This window comes from Halyomorpha halys, unplaced genomic scaffold (assembly GCF_000696795.3).
Source record: "Halyomorpha halys isolate HHAL.00 unplaced genomic scaffold, Hhal_1.1 Scaffold900.1, whole genome shotgun sequence".
NCBI classification, from domain to species: domain Eukaryota; kingdom Metazoa; phylum Arthropoda; class Insecta; order Hemiptera; family Pentatomidae; genus Halyomorpha; species Halyomorpha halys.
In genome coordinates, this window is record NW_027114997.1 from 100,288 (window position 1) to 120,389 (window position 20,102).

The 20,102-nt window shown below is 31.3% G+C and overlaps 1 long non-coding RNA gene across 1 annotated transcript in view; it reads right to left on the reverse strand.

Annotated features, from left to right (window-relative positions):
* Nucleotides 1–777: 777 nt before the first annotated feature.
* LOC106686973 (uncharacterized) overlaps nucleotides 778–20,102 on the reverse strand; it is a 20,437-nt gene continuing 1,112 nt past the window's right edge. The window contains exon 2 of the long non-coding RNA XR_001344099.3: nucleotides 778–1,062. This is a non-coding gene — a long non-coding RNA (uncharacterized lncRNA). The remainder of the gene's footprint in view (nucleotides 1,063–20,102) is intronic.

A 20,102-nucleotide genomic window follows, 5' to 3' on the forward strand; every position in this document is an offset into this window, starting at 1 on the left:
TGATTGTTTACATTTATGTTTGGTAATTTAGTCAGAATCATGCATGACCGCAAGAATTTCACTCAATTAAGTGCACCTACTTCATGAGACTTCAATATACCAAATTGTGAAACGAACACTTTTACTTTCCCATAAATTTGTATTTTTAATTTACACAATTATTTTGAGCGTACATTATATTTAGCTTTTAATAATTTTCTACCCATTCTAATATATCCCTTCAGCCCAATTATGCTTTTTGTCCTGTATTTCCTTCTCAAAGGAGGGGACATCCCTAATCAATTTTATCTATTCTATTTCTTTTATCAATTTTTTAGATTTAAATTCATGCCTGAATTATTAAATGTTTAATATATAAAAAATATAATGTTATTATTTGGTATTCACCAGTATCAGATACTCTTTTATCCATTTAATTTATTAATATTATTCTTATCAATTTTGTCTCTCTTGTCTCTTTTATCACATTTATTAATTTTTATTAATTTATTATCAGGCTCCCCTAATTTGCTCTAATTGTTCACTGATTTTTATCATCTAATATAAAAATAATTTTATTGCCTATAAGAAGATGAATATGGGTGCAGTCTGTGAAGGACATACATATGCAAAAATTAGTTTATTTATGTCAACGTTTCGACCAGAATTCTAGGCCTTCAGTAAAGCTAAAAAAACATAAAACAAGATAACAACCATAATCTATAAAAAATATAACAGAATAACTTAAAATATTTGTAAAATAATATTACTACTGTAGGGAAAATAATAAAATTTAAGTTTTTAAAAGAAAAATTTATATTTTGGAAAAATATTTGTATTAAGTTAATATGTTGGGATTTCGCATTCTTGGTTTAGTTAGATCAGTAATATGAACAGCCTTCTTATAATGCAGGGATCGGACCGGACGGTGGTGGTCCTCCTGGTGGCGGCTTACGCCATGGGATGGGGTCCATTGGTTTTGGACCTGGACCCCATGGCTCGCGTATAGGCGGCGGCGTATATGATCCAGCTGATGCGAAAGCTACAAATACTGTCAGGAACAAGTACAGCCACAGCATTTTCCTGAAATTAAATATAATATTAAAATCTTTTAATCGACAGTATGAAGCATCATTTGAATTAAAGACAGCGTTCTGTCTTGATTGCCCTAAGTGAAGAAGAATTAATATTACAAAATTTTCAGCGAATTGAGTACATCTTAAAAAGCTTCTTATATATTGCCCACCTTGTCCAGATGGTATGACTTACTTGATGATAAAAAAATACAAAATAAAAAAAAACAAGTTGTTTTTGTTGTATGGTGTGGTGTTTTATACTGTTGATAATCTTATAGAAAAAATAAATGTTAATGGTTTTAAATTTTAAATAAAGTGATTTGAACTTTAAATAAAGAAAATGACCTGGGCAGAATAGCCTGGAAATAGAAATTATAAATTAATGTGAGAAGGATTTTTGTATTGAAGATGTCCCTGAAGATGGCTAGAAAGGCCGAAACGTTGGACTAATGAATAAATAAAGTGTTGAGACGGATTTGGATATAAAATTGATTTATTTAATAAATATTACCTTGTCTCAAAAAATTTTTGAAATAATATAATTAAAGTAAATTTTATTTTTACAGTAAACACATTTGTTTGAAGGAGTGAAAGAAATAGTCGACTGACTTTGTCTTGTCTTGTCTTTGAATATTAATTTCATGAGCTATAAAAACACTAAGACAATATAGAAATTTCAATTATCATTCGATAACTATCCTCAGCATTCTTATCAATTTACTCTAAAATTAATTAAAATATATAAATATTATTTTTTAAAAAATTAATAAATTCATTTCTATATAAATATTATTCATATATGTACGGCATTGTTAAAAAAAATTTAATTTACATTAAGAATAGAAGATATTGACAACTAAAGTGTAAGCTCAGAAATATTTCCTCCATACTTAATTGGAAAAATGCATCATGACTCATATTTGAGTTATCTATCATGTGATCCTTATCCTTCTGAACATGTGATCCTCTAGTGTCAAGCAATAAAATTTCTAAGATCATATATTACTTACCCAATGGTAAATAGATAACTTCTCTTCTCACTACGATTGCGATTCTAAATACTGTTATTGAAATATTTCTTGAATCTGGTAATCGGATACGTAGTAGTCTGAGATAAGTGGAGAGGAATTTTTTTTTTATTCAGACTTATTTAAAAAAACATTGTACGCAATATATGCAATTTTATCCTTATGATATGAAATAGTGGTACAATTAGTGTGTATGAGTTGTAACTTAGGTATCATTTCTTTCTTCTTTATTTTCAGAATGTTCCTGTGCACTGTAGAGAATTTTTTAATACTTTATTAAGTTTATGATGATGATTTTGTTATTCTGATTATAACAGGCGATAAGTCGACACGACCATGTGAGGAACAATCACTTATAGCTGAGTGTTAGTCTTCTCTAGATGACATACCAAATTAATAACTAAAAACATTAATACGAGAAGAAGTTGGTTGGGGGTGCGGTCAAAAAGAAACAGAAATAAGTTGATGTAACTTATTTAATTTTGCCAACGTTGCGGCTAGAGTTTCTAAAGAAATGAATAGAAGAAAAATAAAAAATAAATTATTTTGAAAAAAAAACAATAATAATATATGGTGAACATAACTAATAATGTGGGTAAGGAAAATTGAGAAAAGAAGGGGTGATAAAATAAAGATAGGGGAAAAAAGAGAATAAAACGAACCTGTTAGCTTGAAATCCAATCGCCAAGTGGTATTCTGCGCCCATAACGGCCAAACACCGAATTAAAAAATATGTTACAAGAATGACTTAAGTGTTTTTAAGAGGAAACGTCAGGAATGGGTAAAAAATAAAAAGTAAAAAGTATAAAATATTTAGAGGAAGATTAATAATTATAAAAATGACTTATATAAATACTCATAATTATAAAAACAATAATTATTTCCAAAAATGAGTAGCGCTTATCCTTACGATAAGTTTATATTAATTTAATTTTTTTATTATCTACTCAAAGGGTGTCAGGTATCTAAGCATAATTTAGATTCAGTAATAATAGCCTAACAATTTCCACGGAGTGGAAACATGATTTTTATTTTTAATATTTTATTCTGTTTTTATTATATAAGTATTTCTCTTAAATTCTTTGGTAGTCTTATTTATTTTTTTTTTCGGATTTTGAGCATTCGTGAGTGTTTTACTGATTGCGAAGTATTCCCACTCTTTAGACCTCTGGAAGGTTTAACTCTTCCTGAAAGGTTTAAACTGGCACTTTCCAAAACTTTTTCCCTTAGCCTGGATTTTAAATTTTCATACGTAGCCATTTGAATTTTTAAAAAATGTACAAAATTACAACTATAGGTTTATTGTTTTCTATTAATTAATAAAACATAAAGCAGAATGAACCACTTGCAAATTGAATTATATTTATTAAGAATGTTTTTCTCAAAGAGATGAAAAATATTTGGTTTAATTTGTTTTCAATGGATTAGCAATCAGTGGATTTAATAATTAATCAATTAATCTTTTACAATCAGCTGTAGATAAGTAAGATTATTCGTTTCATTCCATCTACCTGACCTCATTCGAGTTATTGATTCAGTTCAGCAGCTTAAATTGTTCAAAAATAAAATCATTATTTAATTTAGTAATCAATTTTATCATTGCTTGAAATCCTGATTAAATAGATATATATTTTTTGTTTGTTTTTTTAGCGTTATTTATTATTATTATTTTGCTTTTAGTTTTGTTGTTCTGATATTGATTGTAGAAAAGGTTGATTTTGGGGAAGTTTTATAAATAAATAAATAAATAGTTTGTGTATAAACTATTTATAAGATACATGTATCGAGTAGGTGAAGTGTAGTCGAGCTTTCGAAAACCATCCTAAAACAGCAAATAACTAATGTTGATGAAGGAAAATTACTTTTCGGGGCTACTGGTAGAAATGAAAATCATAAGCTACCCTTGGCAGAACAATGAAAATTGAAAAAGTTACAAAACTCCTCCCTCTGAACTTTTCATCCCCTCCCTCTCTCTTTCCGAAAAAAAAATTAAAAAGCTAATGGCTTTTTCGTCCTTTTAATTTGAATGTTACAACGTTTCTGTATTGTTCTTTATGGGGCATTCTTTATTTTCTTCCCATTCATTACATTTAGTCTTGTCTCCTCTTTTTTTCTTGTTTAAGTATCTTTTAGGTCTAGAGAATGACTGTTTACTTTTTAGGTGTGGAAAAACAGAAATTATTCCATTAGACCTTTGTCAAGACATATTTAGGATGATATGTTTAATCTCAGTAGATATGTTTAAGCTATAATATTCTATTTTTAATAAAATAGGCTAAGCTTTATAAGGTTTTACATTAGTTTCTCTATAAATGGATTAAAATATTTAAAATACCAGATGACCCATTAGATATTTTAAGCATGAACAGAAATTTTTAAAGACAATAAATGCTGAGGTATTTACTGGTTGGATTATTGGTACGAAATCGCTTAGCTTCATCTGTTGTTTAGCAAAATGATTTGTTATATTTTTATTAATAGTTAAGAGCTTTTTCTCATATCCAACGAAACGTGGAAATAAGCTGCTATTAATTTATTGAATATGTTTTGTCATTATTTTTTTTATGTAATTTACAACTGTATAAATAACAAATACAATAAGCAAATTTGTGGACTGTTTCATTTACACTGAAAAATCTTGGGAAGGATGCACCCATTGGTGGTACTTATTTAAATTTGGCATTAATTTAAATTAGAAGGTCCCGTGGCCTTCAGTGTTCTTTTCAGACACCTCAGAGGATTATCAGGATGAGAGATTAGGAACTAATGGGTTACGATGGATAAGGAGTTTGGAATGAAAATACGCATATCTGTTGTCGGCAACGAATGGGATGTTAAGGCCTTTGCGAATGTGTTTATTTGTAACGTAATAAGGAGCATCAAGGATTTTTCGTAGAATTTTGAATTGTAAGGATTGGATGCGGGAGGAATTCGATGGTTTGGTAGAGCCCCAGAGCTCAATTCCAAATGTCCAAAAATAAATATTAAAAAAAAAAAAAAATCATATCATAGTGTATAATAATATTTTGTAGTGAATGGGATGTTTAGAGCGTTTGTCAAGTAGGTGTTGTAGCAATCGAAATCTACGAGCAGTTTCTTGTCGTTTCAGTCTTGTATGTGGATTCCAAGTAAGTCTCTTGTCAAGATGGAGGCCTAAGTATCGAATCTGTTCTACAGGCGTTAGTGGAGTTGTTAGAGAGGATGTAAGACAGGAGATTTACGATGGAGAGTAAAGGTAATCTGGTGAGATTTGTCAGGATTAATTTTGATTCTCCAGTTTTGACACCATTCTTCAATGGATGTTATATGTGTCTGTAGTGTTTGTGATGCATTAGTAGGGTCGTTGTTTACAGACAGTATACATGTGTCATCAGCGTTTGTTGTTAGGACTGTGCTAGGGTGGGTTGGGATATCAGCTGTATAAACCGTATAAAGAATGGAACCTAAGATACTACTTTGAGGAACACCGGTGTACTAAGAAAAGAGAGATGAACTCATCGATTAAGTTGGCGTTTAGGTCCCAGTTTGCTTTCTTCGTGTGTCTGTTAAATATGTTGATTTTTTCTTACTATTTTATTTAGTCCTGTTGCTAGCATATTTTGTCCGATCGTGCCAATACAGGTTTATATCGGAATGAAAATTATTACTGGGGTAAGAAAGAAAGGCAGTACATCATTTCCAACATGAGTGATTAGGATTGGGACGATTAAATTTTCCTAATTTTTATCTGTGGAGTTATAACTTTACCTTTTAGAGCATAAGGAAGGAGTATAATAGAAATTGTGAGCTGCCATAAAAAGGGGACGCCTTATGAGGCACACAAAGGGTCTGGTTGAGGAGGAATATTTATTGGGCTTCTTTCTGTTTCTATTATTATACCGGATCCATGAACTAAGGTAAACCTGAGCACAGAAGGCGTGGTCAACTCTCTTTATTTTAGCTTCAATTATCCCTTGAAGGAGACTAGGGTATATAATCCAGATATTATTAGGGTTGTAACAATTGGAACATTATATAGAAGAGAGCTTGTTGTATGGCAGTCAAGTTCGGGTTACTGATTTCGCAGCGAGTATTTTACCTGATGGACGGAGGCTATGCCTTCCTCTTCTGTCTTGGAACCCAAGATACCGAAGCCTTTCCGCCGTAGCCTCTCCGTTCTCGACCGAACCATCAACGTCACCATCTTCATATGAAAGACCTTTTGCATGAATATCATTTTGGTTCGATCATTATATTGGTCTGTCAGATGCGTTTGAAATGATCATTTGGTTCTCTTCTGTTCATACGTTTCAATATACTTTGTGAAAGTTCTAAGTCCTCTCAGTCCCTTTTCTCAGATATTCACTCTTCAGAGCTCTACTAACCTCGATTTTTGTGATAATATGTTCGGCTAATTGTACCGATGAAACAAGTGAATAGATGAATGAATTCCTAATTTATATATTTTTCACTTTCACTTCCAATCAATGCATCTATTTTGAATCGAGATTGAATTTTCAGTTTCCCAAAGCAGTACAATTATTAGAATATTCGAAACAATCAATATTTACTCACTAACCCTTTTGATTTATAGAGCTATTTGTCCAGATTTTCAAAGAGTTCAACTTTAATTTAAGCTATAAATTTTTCTAATCCCAGTAATAAATTCCTTTGCCATGCAGCTGGCCATTAAAAGCTTAGCTATTGTTTAGCACGGCTATGGTTTTAAATCGCGTGTCTACCTAAATTACATGGAACATAATGTTTTTACGAGTATGCTAAAGGAAATGTATTGATGAAGTGATGTATGACCTAATAAGAAATCAATTTTTTCAAAGAAATAAAAATTTCTAATACATACTTTAAGCCTATAATAGTTTGTATTATTTTTCAATTAAAAAAAAAATCAGGAATAACATTTTAATAAATCTTAAATTCATAACGAGAACGATATTTCAGATTTTAAACGGATTTAGTGCGTTTATTTATATTGCTACTGAGTAGGTCCAAAAATATGCGTATAGCTGAAATGTCAATAAAATATTCTGCTATTTAAAACCAAAATTGACTGAAAATTGATATTTTCAATGAACAGATTGAATAAATTTCTCCCCAAAAAGTCAGAAATTATTCAGAAATCCTTAAAAATATTTGTAGTGTGATATTGAATTAATTTGGCTTTCATTTACGCCTATAGCAGAATGTTGAGGCTCGAAAAGGCTATATTCAAGAGAAAACATTTGAAAAAATAAAATTTAAATATTACATTTTTAGAAATAAATATATTCTTGTATACTGAATAAATTAACAATGCTAAGTAAATTCGCGTCGTTTTCCAATTTCGGGCGCTTTTTGTTGGATTAAACTATCTTAAGCCTCCTCTTCCCATTTTAAGCAAACGTTTCAAAAGTGATATTAGACAATCACTCCCTGGGGGTCTTAGTGAGGCGGGTCTGGCCTGGATGGATTGCCTTCTTTTTAGGCTAATTTGAATATGAATTGTTCATTTATTTTCTTTGCATTTCATTACAATTTGATGAAATTTAATAATTACTTATTAGACATTTAACGATTTGTACACAATCATTTTTCATGTTTTATGCGCTGGTTATTCAATGTAAATAAAAATATGGTTGAATAAAATGTAAACATATTATTATTAATATTTTTTATTTATTTATTTCAAATTCCGCGTAAAATCCAAAACATCGTTCTAATTTTTACAAAATCAATTATTATAAGTAACAAATGAAGGTTTTAGCTACTATTCCATGTATAGAATCTGTTCCATTTAAAGAACGAAAGATACGAGCGAAGGATGCCCCCTCAATATAAGTATCATTAATAGCAAAAAAAAAAAAATTTTCCAGCAATCGCTGTGAAAATAAGCAGACGCGAGAGATGAGAACCAGTTTTCTTCTGGGATTAAGAGATTTTTGTTTTTCTCTTGGATTTAAGGTTACGATGTGCAAGTAACTTCTGAAAATTGTATACTAACCATGGACGGGAGCTAACAACAAAGATATCTAAATCTCTCGTATATCCTAGAAAACCTTCAATTCAAATTCTCTGTCCAATCCCGTACGTCCAGATCCTGTTTATCTGACATCTACCCTCCACCTCACCAAAAAGCTGTGTTTGATAAATCGATTTTTACCCGAGCTGCATATCTCTGGAACTCCATTCCCTCTAACATACGTCATGTACCTTCCCTCGTTTAAATCCCTTATATTTAACTACCTTTTGCTTCACCAATCTGACCCATTATTGTAATAGTACAGATATTGTGTTATTAACTTTTTATGTTGTTTTATTTAGTCAGTTAGTTTTTTAATTTATCTATTTTTTCCTCTCTGTATATAAGTTATAATTAAGTCTCCCCACACTATTTTATAGCCAATAAATGTTATTATAAAATTAAAATTCCCTTTGTAATTGTTCTAAAGGCACCTAGTCCCAGAATAAAATAATAAACTATTTTTCATTTCATTGTTTTTATTTTTTGAAGTATTTCCATCAAGTTCATTTATAATGGGACCTTGATGATTTTTAGCGGGTTCATTACGGCAGATAATTTACAATAAATTTCTGTGTGAATGCTTCCTGGTCGGGTAGGGACGAAAAGGCAAAGAAATTGGTCAGAGTCCTGATTTGTTGCTCACGCTACATTCCGTGAGCTCCTTCTCCACTCGGATCATATTATCGCCTTTTTCTCCTCGCATTAAATAAAACCAAACAAGGTTTCTCCTATTTTCTTATCCGTGCCTTTTTACTATTTCCAATAGTCGGTAGTGTGCTGTGATGGAGTTCATTGTTGCATCATAATACAAAATGATTATAATTTTTCAAATTTTAATCCAATTTATTTTTTTTAACTTCTAAATTGAATTATTTGAATTGTTAGTTTGTGCATTGAGCTATCGATCTGACATTTAAACCATTCATATCAAGTACGTTAAATAGTAGTGCCATATGTAAATGAATTTAAATCCTAACAGATTGATTGAATATAAATATAAATTATTAAACATAAATATCCATTAGGTATGCTATACAGATGTAAATGAATCTATATTTACATAACTTATTTGCAGTAGTGGTTATTCTATTTTTGCACACGATCCTGTGATCCTCCTATCTTTATAAAAACCAAAATACTTCATGGTGGTAAAGTACATTTTTATAGAAATAAAACAACATTAATCGAGATTGAATGAATCAACCTTTATTCTGACTGACAATATGTTCCGAAAGGTGGAGTGGTGATTAATGATTAAGATTCTCAATCGTGTATAATTATAGCTTTATTAACTTCATTACTCGGTTTCATACTATCATATTTTACATAACCGTTAAAGTTAACTAATTGTTTGATGTGATATTAGTAAATTAGCGATGGTAACACAACAGGTAATTTTCCATCTTATTTAACACGTTTAGGAGTTAACAGAACAATCTTTAATTGTATTGTATTTAATACACGGTCTAAATACTTATGAGGTACAAAACAGATCAGTCTCATAAACCCTCTGTAAGATTGATTTCGATTTAGCTCAATGCACAAACTATTAATTAAATTAATTGATTTAATAAATTTATAAAATAATTTATTAATACCGTTTGAATTAAACAAGGATAAAATGGTGTAAGAGACCGGAAATGGGCCATTCGAAATGAATGATTGACGGTTATTTCTAGATACAAGAATCATTTCTGATTCACCTTAGACGTTGTAACAAATCATACAAAAATCGGCCGATTGGGAGAAAAGCTGTGGGCGAAGTAATTTTTTTTTTTTATGAAATAGATTTATTATATTATTACGTCTTTTGCTTTATGTAGGTTATGATATTAAAGAAAATGGATGGTGTGATGCAATAGTATTAGTATTGTAATCCTATCCACGCTACTTCATCTTTGCTAATTGATAAGGTTTAAAGGGATAAATAAAAATACACCACTGTTAATAAAAAATGCACAGACTGTTAAACTAGTGCAAGATCCTGCAGATAGGAATAAGTAGCCGAGTGAGTTGGAGGGTTAACTTTAACTGACTCGTTACTACAGCACCACGGGTTCGAATCCGGCCTGGGGATCCACTTTTATTTCTGTGGCGGTCTCACAAAATGAAAACTTGCTCCCCACCAAAAATAGGTTGGTTGCCTCTAGATAAACCTCTACCCCGTATGTCAAAAATGACGGGGAAGGCTGTCAAAAAAAATAAATAAATAAGAAGTGAATTCTACCTTAGAACCTACGGATGCATCGACTTGTGAAAACAGGACAATCCCTGGAACCAAGGATTCCATTTCTTTGACAGAAAATAGCTCATAGGTTTGAAATGAGTCATATAACATATATTCCTTTATGCTAAGGTAATCAGAATGTGGCGGATCAAAATGACTTCATGGAATTATAATAATCATCCAGTAGAGCGAAGAATAAAATGACCAAAAACATCCAAATGAAAAATAATATCCTTTATTTATTCATAGACTGCCTCTCATTGAATATTATAAACAAAGTAATGACAGTGAAATAACACTGAGATATTGTTGGTTATTGGCTGAACCCACTGTGTAATGACCTCTTAAATCGCCAGTTAATGTCAGTTCTTGGCGATATCCAATAGCTAGCATGTTTTCTTCCAGCGAAATATCTGGGAAGGCCATTCCAGAAATGGTTATTGATACTTTTATAGCTTCCCCTAGAGCGGTCTTATCGCTCCATACTTTACTTCCGCCAACTCTTGGCCGTGTTGAAGAGCCTTCCAGTTATAGTCTTGCGGGTCTTTCGGTCAGTCCGTTGTCTGCTCTACACCTTATCATCGGACAGAAGGAAGAGTAAACTTTTACCATATCGGCAAATCATGTTTTCAGAAATGCCTAAAATTGGTCCCGTAAAAGTAATGTCCCGTTATATGTTTTCGGAAGTGCAGAAAAAAAGTGCTATCGAATCAAAGATCGCGCGAGTATTAAAGTCTATTAACCTACATTTTTTTAAAAAAAAATTTTAAGGTCCAGGAAATAATCACTCGACTGCATATCCATTTATCTTAATTTACGAATTATTAATACATGAAAGTCTGATTATATGTTTTTGAGAATGATAAACATATTAAATATTCCGGTAAAATAAAATATATTTTTTTTGTTAATTATTATTACAGTTTTAAAATCAAATTCCCTCAATGGAGCCTAAGCAGTGACAGAGTGGGAATGTCCAGAATTATTTCTCGGGACACTCCTACTCATGTGTCTATTACATTGGCCGAAATATGAGAGACAGGTCCGTGACGCTGAGGATGTCTGTCTCGCAGCATAGTGAGAAACGATAAGACATAATGTTACGACAACCTGATGACAGGGTCAGAAGATCTTTTTTCTGCACACTTATCTTCTCTACAGTGGATATTTGACCCTTCAATTGGTTAGGGAATAACTCTGGTGGGTAAGACTGATGCTGACCTCACCACATCCTTTGATATATTTAAAGCAGATTTATTAATTGGTGCATTCCAAACCTTAAGAATCAAAACACCTTCCTACATAATTTTCCTACTTTCAACACCTGTCTAATGAAAGATCTCAAGCTACCGATTTGTACATCCCTTTCCATTGAACTGAGGTTCCTTTGAATAATCCTTTATGGTTCGAGCTATCTTCTTTCAGAATTTCTTACCCTTTTTTTTTTATTTTTTTTTTTTTATTTATGTTTGGACATATGGAATTGAGCTCGGGGGCTCCACCAAACCATCAAATTCTTCCCGCATCCAATCGTTACAATCCAAAATGCTACGTATAATCCTTGATGCTACTTATTACGTCACAAATAAACTCATTCACAAACACCTTAACATCCCATTCGTTGCAGATTTGACCCAAAACAGATATGCGTCTTTTCATTCCAAAATTAATTCTTAATCTTTCATCCTTAACAATCCCTGATAATCCTCCGAGGCGTCTAAAAAGAAGATGGCCACGGGACCTTCTAATTTAAATTAATGTTTGAAGTACCACCGATGGGTGGTTCCTTCCCAAGATTTTCAGGTGTATATGAAACATACTACATATTTACCTATTGTATTATTTTGTACAGTTGTAAATTACATTAAATAAATAATTTAAAAAAATATATTTATTTATTGCTATTTACAACTGTACATTATAATACATTTAGTAAATTAGATCAAAGTTAAATTGGAGTGTTACAGGCGTGTAGAGAAACTACCCATTGGTAGCACTCTAATGACATTTTACATTAGCTGGTCTCGTGGCCATCTTCTTTTCAGGCACCTCGGAGGATTGTCAGGAATGGAATAGGATGCAAGATTAGAAACTAGGGGGTTTGAGTGGTTAGAGAGTTTATAATGGAAGGAGTGATATCTGGTTCGGGCTAGATCGGTTACATAGGGAACATTAAGGTCTTTAAGAGAGGAATTCGAAGGTTTAGTGGAGCCCCAAAGCTCAACTCCATATGTCCAGATTGGCCTTATTACAGTCATGTAGATCAGTCTTTTGTAATGTGTTGGAAGTTTAGACCGTTTGTCTAGTAAGTGCTGTAATAGTCGAAAATGACGTCCTGTCTTTTCAGTCTGGTGTGAGGATTCCAGGTTAATCGCTTGTCCAAATGTAGTCCAAGGTAGCGGATCTGTTCGAAAGGGGTAAGAGTAACATCATTAAATGAAACTGTAGGACAGTCAGTAGGTTTACGACGAAGGGTAAAGGTGATTTGATGGGATTTGTTGGAATTTATCTTAATCCTCCAATTACGACACCAATCTTCGATCCCGTATAAGTTAAAAGGAGATATCCATCTCCTTGATTATTAATCGACCGTGTATATATAAATCATAAATATAGATGCAAAATTGTATAGATATGCACTTTTTTATTATAACTTTTTCTTAATTTCATGTTCTTATTGCTTTTCGAATTGGAGTTTTTAACGGGATTACACTTAAAATGTTTTATAATATTTAAAAAAATGTTCTCCTTAAGTACCTTTAAATTTGTTTAATTGAAAAAAATAAACAGTTTTTGTTGTTGACAATAATAAATAATGGATAAATGGGAAATAATTAAGAATTTTATTAATAACTGAAGGAGAAAAAAAAAGGAAAACATCCCATTCCAACTATAAAATTCAAAACCCCCGGATTTTCCCCGATGGCGTTGCGGCTTCACTATCTTTTGTTGAATTGTAGTGTTCTTGGCAGGAATAAAATTTATTTTCGTTATACACACCTCAAGAGACTCTAAAATAAGAATTTTTATAGCTATAGAAAAATAAAATTTTTTAGTTCATAATTTTTGGTGCCCGTATTTTTTTTTCTCGAAAATTACAACTAGTAGTCTGAATGGTACGTTTTCTGTCTTGTTCATTGTCTTCCTTTCTTCTTAACTCTCTTTTTCCATCTCTTAGTTTATACTGTATTTTATATTTCTTCTTTTTATCTGTTATTATTTCCAAATTCATTAATCGTTTATGACATTTTATTTTTCATGTTTTTACGTTTCATTGTACAGTATTTGAGTATCTTTTTTAGCCTTTATGTGGCTAACGTGGGGCGAAACGATGGCTAAATGTAAATAGTTTAATCTCTAAAACATTTGAGTTTTTTTTTTCTTTACCGCACCCGGACTATCATTGTGTTATATCTTTTAGCCTATTATGTTATTGAAACTTGGGAGCCTAAGGTGGTAAATGAAGGGTGCTGTGCGCACCTTACCAGAATGCTTTATCTATAATATACATTTTTTTATTTAGCTTTGTTTAAATTTAGCTGGCATAAATAATCTGTTCAAATTTTTCGCATTTTTATTGTTAGTGGACCAAGTGCCGCAAAAGGTCCAATGTTCCTTAAAGGATTGTTTCGGTACTTTCGTATAGTAAATTCGTTTTTGTCGAACAGTTTAAATAAGATACTAGCAGATCCTGGCAAAATGTTTTCTCTTCCCTTTCCCCCCCCACCCCAAAAAAAAGTAAATATATGACCGTGCAGAGTAACCTTGTTATTACAGCCATTGAGCTAACCTTACAATGGGCTGAGGCTCTCATAAAGTTTTTACCCCTCGCAGACGTCCCTTTTCTTTCGACAAGCAGAGCAATGTGGCTAACGGAAAAAGTTTCCCTTGTATGAATATTTCAATCTTTTTCTTTTTCCGGAGCAACAGGCAACATAGGGCGTTCTCCAGCATTTATCTCTGTCAAGGCCCTTCTAATGTTCCCACCCTTTTCCATTTTTCTGTTATTCTTAATGCGTGTCAGGTTCGTATTGGGGATTCTTCACCACTAATATGTAATCCTTTAACAAAAAAAAAATTTACATTTGCTATTTTTATTTACCTACACATGGAATAAGGATAGTAAGTTAAAAAAAAACAATTAAATATGTACTGCTACAACCCATGAAGGTTAGGGGTGCAGTACTTTGTAAGGTAGACTGTTACTAGACCAACGGTTGTGTAATGAGGTGATTTGGTGAGAATCACGCTCTACCGCCAGATTTTTATCCAATTAAGGTTACTTTATGAGGGTAGATGGGCCCTGGAGGGCTAAAAAATAATCATATGTCACAGCCGGATTTAAACTTGAGTCCATGGAGTTAGTAGCACAGTGCCTTACTAATAAGCTACTCTTCCCCACAAAGGAAGTAAGTAGGGGAAGTATTACAGGAATACACTTAATGAGGTTTTTCGGGTCCAAATAACCGATAGTCGCAACGAAAACTAGTACGAAACTTAAAATTACATATTTAAAGTAAATATAAGCTTATTTAAAGTAAGTTACAGCAACATTTTAAATAATAATCACACTAATCATAAGTGCCATTTTATATAATCTGTTTTGCACAGTTCTTAGATTTACTGTATTACGGCTCCAACGAGCTCAAATTATTATAAAAGATTAGGTAATTAACTATACTAATGAAAAAGATAAACAGAAATAAGAACTAAGGACCAGAGTAAATATAATAAATTTAAGTATGAAAGTAACCACCCAAACCCACTCGTTTCTAACCTTGCTTCCTCTTCCATTCCTGGCAATCCTCCAAGGCGCCTGAAAAGAAGATGGCCTCGTGACCTTATATTGTAAACTGTTTTAGAGTTCTACTACTGGGTAGTTTCTCTACATCCTGTATCATATCATATGTCATTATGATCAAATTTACTGGTTGTATTTTTTTTTATACAGTTGTAAATATCAACAAATAAATAAAATAAAAAAAAAATTATGAAAGTGGAGCGCATGAAAAATAACACTACAGTTAACATAAATAATTTTAGAAGGTAATTGATTATGAAATATAAAATAATAAATAAATATGTAACAAATAATTAATAATAATAAATATATTCTTAAATAAGCACCTGAGTGATTCCGGGATGTTGTGTATTTGATTTATTCTAAAATGCATTGCCTGTATACTTATCTTTGCTAATGCTAGTGTAATTTAGATTTTTTTTCTTATGTTTATGTATCAGAATCACATCTTGTTGGTCTTATGTAAAATTGTAAAAATTAAATCAATATAAACATTATTTGAGTCTAAAAAGTTAATCTTCTTTCAATTAAAAACAACAAAGATGTGCTAACTTCATTAGGTTGGTAGCTACACAGCATACTTATTCTAATGTGATCGGACAATTCTTTTTAATCTTATAATACACTGACATAACAAAGTAAATAAGTAACAATATATAATAATAGAATATGATTTTTTTTTTATCGCTTTGTTTCTTTTATCTTTTTGATGATTTTCTTTTTTTTTCTTCTTTCTATATTTTATTAATTTTTTTTTATTAATCCCTACTTTTTTCCCTTTCTTCCACTTTTTTTCCCTTTTCATGTTCTCTCTTTCAACCCAATATGACTTTAAAAGAACAATTGATACAAATAATTGATAAAAGTAGTGATAGATATATAAATATACATACAAAAAATATCAAATAAATATAAAAATTAATATTAAATTATTTAAATAAAATAAAATTTCGAAATAATCAATTGCAGAGGATTCATATCTCCGAATTCATAGACGGACAACTATACCATTAACCGCTTGCCGTCCCCAGCCAAGTTGTCGATCCACGAACCAGTTTTGTATATAAAGGAAGGGCACTCTGAAAGGGCCAACACCTCCTCCCATTTTGTAAAGGCATTAGCGGACTGAATACAGGCTGAACTTTACGATCTGTTATTAAGGAAACAATCTTGTTCCGCTATGCCGCCATAAATCAACCCTCTTCCTTCCCTGTCCCCCCCTTCCACTCCTGTTTTCTCCCTCACCTACTTATATTATAGCGATATAGTCTACTTTACTTCTTATATAACCATTCTCTAGAATATGAGGACTGTAAAATGCTAATATTATGTATTACATGTAAGTATATCAGTTATATCTGCATTCCACGTATCTCAGAAATGTATCGGTGTATCTTCTTAACTATAGGTAGATAAATTTCTTTACTTTTTTATATAAATATATATACACCTTACTATTTTATACCTTATGTAAGTATAAATAAAGGAAAATTTGCATGATAATTGAAGAGGTTGGTGAATAAAGAGGTTATGTTACGAATAGTAAATTTTAAGAAAACAAAATTTATTTATAATTTTTTTTTTTTTTTTTTTAAGGCAAGCCACTGCTAAGGTGATGTTTGCCTAGTTATCTACAGGTGACCAACCTATTCTAATGATGGTGGAGGTCAAGTTTTTTATTTTGTGAGACCGCTACTTAATGAAAAAAGTCAACGCCCCTCGGCCGGATTCGAAGCAGCCCCGCACACAGATCTCAGAACGACAGACCTAACCATCTGAGCTACGGACGGCCCTTGTAATTTTTTATATGTACATGGCCCCTTCTACATCCCTTGTATGTATCCCAATCATCAGTTATCAATTGGATTTTGAGGTCAGAGTACCTCACGATAGCTAGATAAGCACCTACCCCTTCATCCAAACTAAAGATTCAAAAAATGTTACATAGCTCCTTAATCCACTTACCACATCAATTAATATATTAAATTTTAGCATAGCTTATGCTAGTGCTCATAGAACAACAGACTAACAGTGCAATAACTGACTTATTTCTCCTTAATTTTAGTTTACTTTTATGAAAACTATGTATGATTACTAATTAAAATTGATGTGTCATAGGTACGAACAAAAAATGATGGCGGTTTTAAAACATTAAAAAATATATGTTTTTCATTCGGAGCTCTATATCGTTGAAACTACCTCCACCACTGGAAAATCCTATAGAACATCATTTAAACTCGAGTAAATTTACTAAAATATAAGAGTACAAGAGCCCAATAGAAGAAAAAAGGCATTTGTTTAATGAAAACTATGTATGATTACTAGTTAAAATTAATGAGTCTGCCAAGTATAGGTAAGATGAATAAAAAATGGCGGCAGTTTCAAAACATTAAAATAGTTCCCGAGATAGTTTTTTTAATTTCAACATTTTATAATATTCGACAAAATAAATTCACAAAATATCGATCTCTAGTTGTTCCAACAAAAATTTTCATTTATGAAATAATATACCTCAGGAACCATAAGACGTACAGATGTCTGCTAGAACTCGACTTAAAACCAGTTAAATGTACTATAAAGTAGTTTATGATGTTTATCTTCTTAGGTGTAGTATTTTTTATGATATTTTCCAAAATAAATCCACTAAATGTTAATTCCGGTTAAATATTTGAAATTATCATAGAAAAATATTACTCCTACTAAGATAAACGTCATTAACTACTTTATGCTGCACTAAACTAGTTTTAATTGGAGTGCTTATAGACATCTGTACGTCGAGTAGTTTTTGAGATACAGATTTATCAAAATAAATTCACTAACTTCTGACTTCTGAGTTTTCGGTTGCATTCTTTATGAAAATTTGCAATTTAAAAAGCTATATCTCGAAAACTGTTTTAGCAAATTTACTCTATTTTAAATGGTGTTCTGTTACGTTTTCTAGTGTTCCTTTTAAAGATATAGAGCTTCGAATAAAAAAAAAAATTCATGTTTTTTAACAGCTTTTTTATTCACCTGACCTATACTTGGCATACTCATCAATTTTGACTAGTAATTATATGTATATTTTTCATTAAAGCAATCGAAAATTGGGGTGAAATAACTGCCTTCTTTTACCCCGGTTCAAGTGAGAGCCCCTTACAGAGCTTTTTACGTTCAATAGTTTGCGAGATACAGATTTTTAAAAGCAAAATTTCATAAAAAATGTACTGAAAAATAAGTAGTTAGTGGATATATTGTAGGAAACCTCAAGAACCACGAGACGTATTGTTGTCTATTAACACCCTAATTAAAGTAATATCATTGTACTATTATGCAGTTTATTCTCATTGAAGTATTATTTATTTTTTAGTATTGAGTCCGATCCATCTCGAAATATTCATCAATATATGTAGCTCTCCATTAAACGAATAACAAATTGGTACGAAATAAATGACTTTTTTCCACCGAGCTCTTGTACTATCAGATTACTATTAAAAGATTTTAACTTGATTTTCAGGTATATAAATTATTTACATTACATTTATAGTTGTATTTGAATTAAAGTGTTTTTGATGCGGGTGTTGAAATGAAGATTTGTTTGTTGTTGTCAAATTAGCTTTTACGCAACATATATAATCTACTGTAATTTCATATAAAGCAAATGGATTTACTTCAAATCCTCATAGATGATATCTTTATCAACAAAATGAATGCGAGATACATATATGCATTAGCTAGAAATATACTGTTATAATGTTCTTATTATATTTTTTAATTATTATATTCTTTTTTTAATTATTAAAATTTAAAACTTAGTTAAATATATATACAACTAGTAAATGCGATTTGAGTTACATTTCAATGGCTTGATACAGTTTTGTAGAGCTTTTTTTTAGAACTCCAATTGCGTTTCTAGAGTAGAATATTTCGAGGCCATCTTTATTCTAGACGCCTAGAGGGATTATCACCTATTGACGAGGAAGCAAGGTTAGAAAACAAATGGGATTGGGTGATTAAGGAGTTTATAATACAAGGATTATTATCTGGTTCTGGCCGAAACGGCTACACGTGGAACAATAAGGTCATTATGGATGAATACATCTGTGACGAAGTTAGGAGTATTAAGGATTTTGGATTGTAAGAATGGGATACGAGAGGAATTCCAATGTTAAATAGAGGAATTCTAATGTTGTCCTAAGCTCTACTAAGTTCTCTATAATTATATAAGTCTTATCCAATAATAGGCCCTATTATTGTCATGTAAATAGATTTTTTTAATTAAGAGAAACTTTAGACCTTTGTCTAGTAAGTGTTGTAGTTGTAAAAACCGACGAGCAGTTTCCTGTATTTTTAGTCTTGTATGTGCCTTCCGACTCTCTCGTTTGTCCAGACAGTCCCGGATCTGTTCGACAGATATAAGTGGAGTGAGTATTATTAAAGTATACTGTTGGGGATGGCACCTTCAATTAAAATAAAATATTTTAATAAAATAGAATTTTTCAAAGACCATATCTATATAATTTACAAAGTATATCCCTAATACTAACGAATAGATATCAGAGCATATCTCTAAAACTAACGAAAATTATCTCGTCACGTTTGCAACATAAATATTAAGATGTATTCCGCATATATATAGTTATAGGACCAATCGTTGTTCTTCTGTACCGGCATTGTAAAATTAACTTTAGCATTTGTTTAGTATTTGATAATTATATGATTTGGAAATGGAATTTGATCGTGGGAGGTCTCTCTTAATCAAATGAAATATTTCTTTTATTTATCAATTTTGGTCAGTTCATTCTTTAAGAAAGAAATTATTGGTTAAAGATAATAATTTAGACAGTACATTTTCTAAATAACAAAGAAATCCTGCTCGGTTGTTTTGCCTAATCTTGTTGAAAATAATAATAATCAATTTTTTTTTATTGATAATTATAATGTGCCTCAACCTTCGGCAATAGTGATAAATAATTACATTCATACCAAAATTAAAAACTAAATAAAAATAATA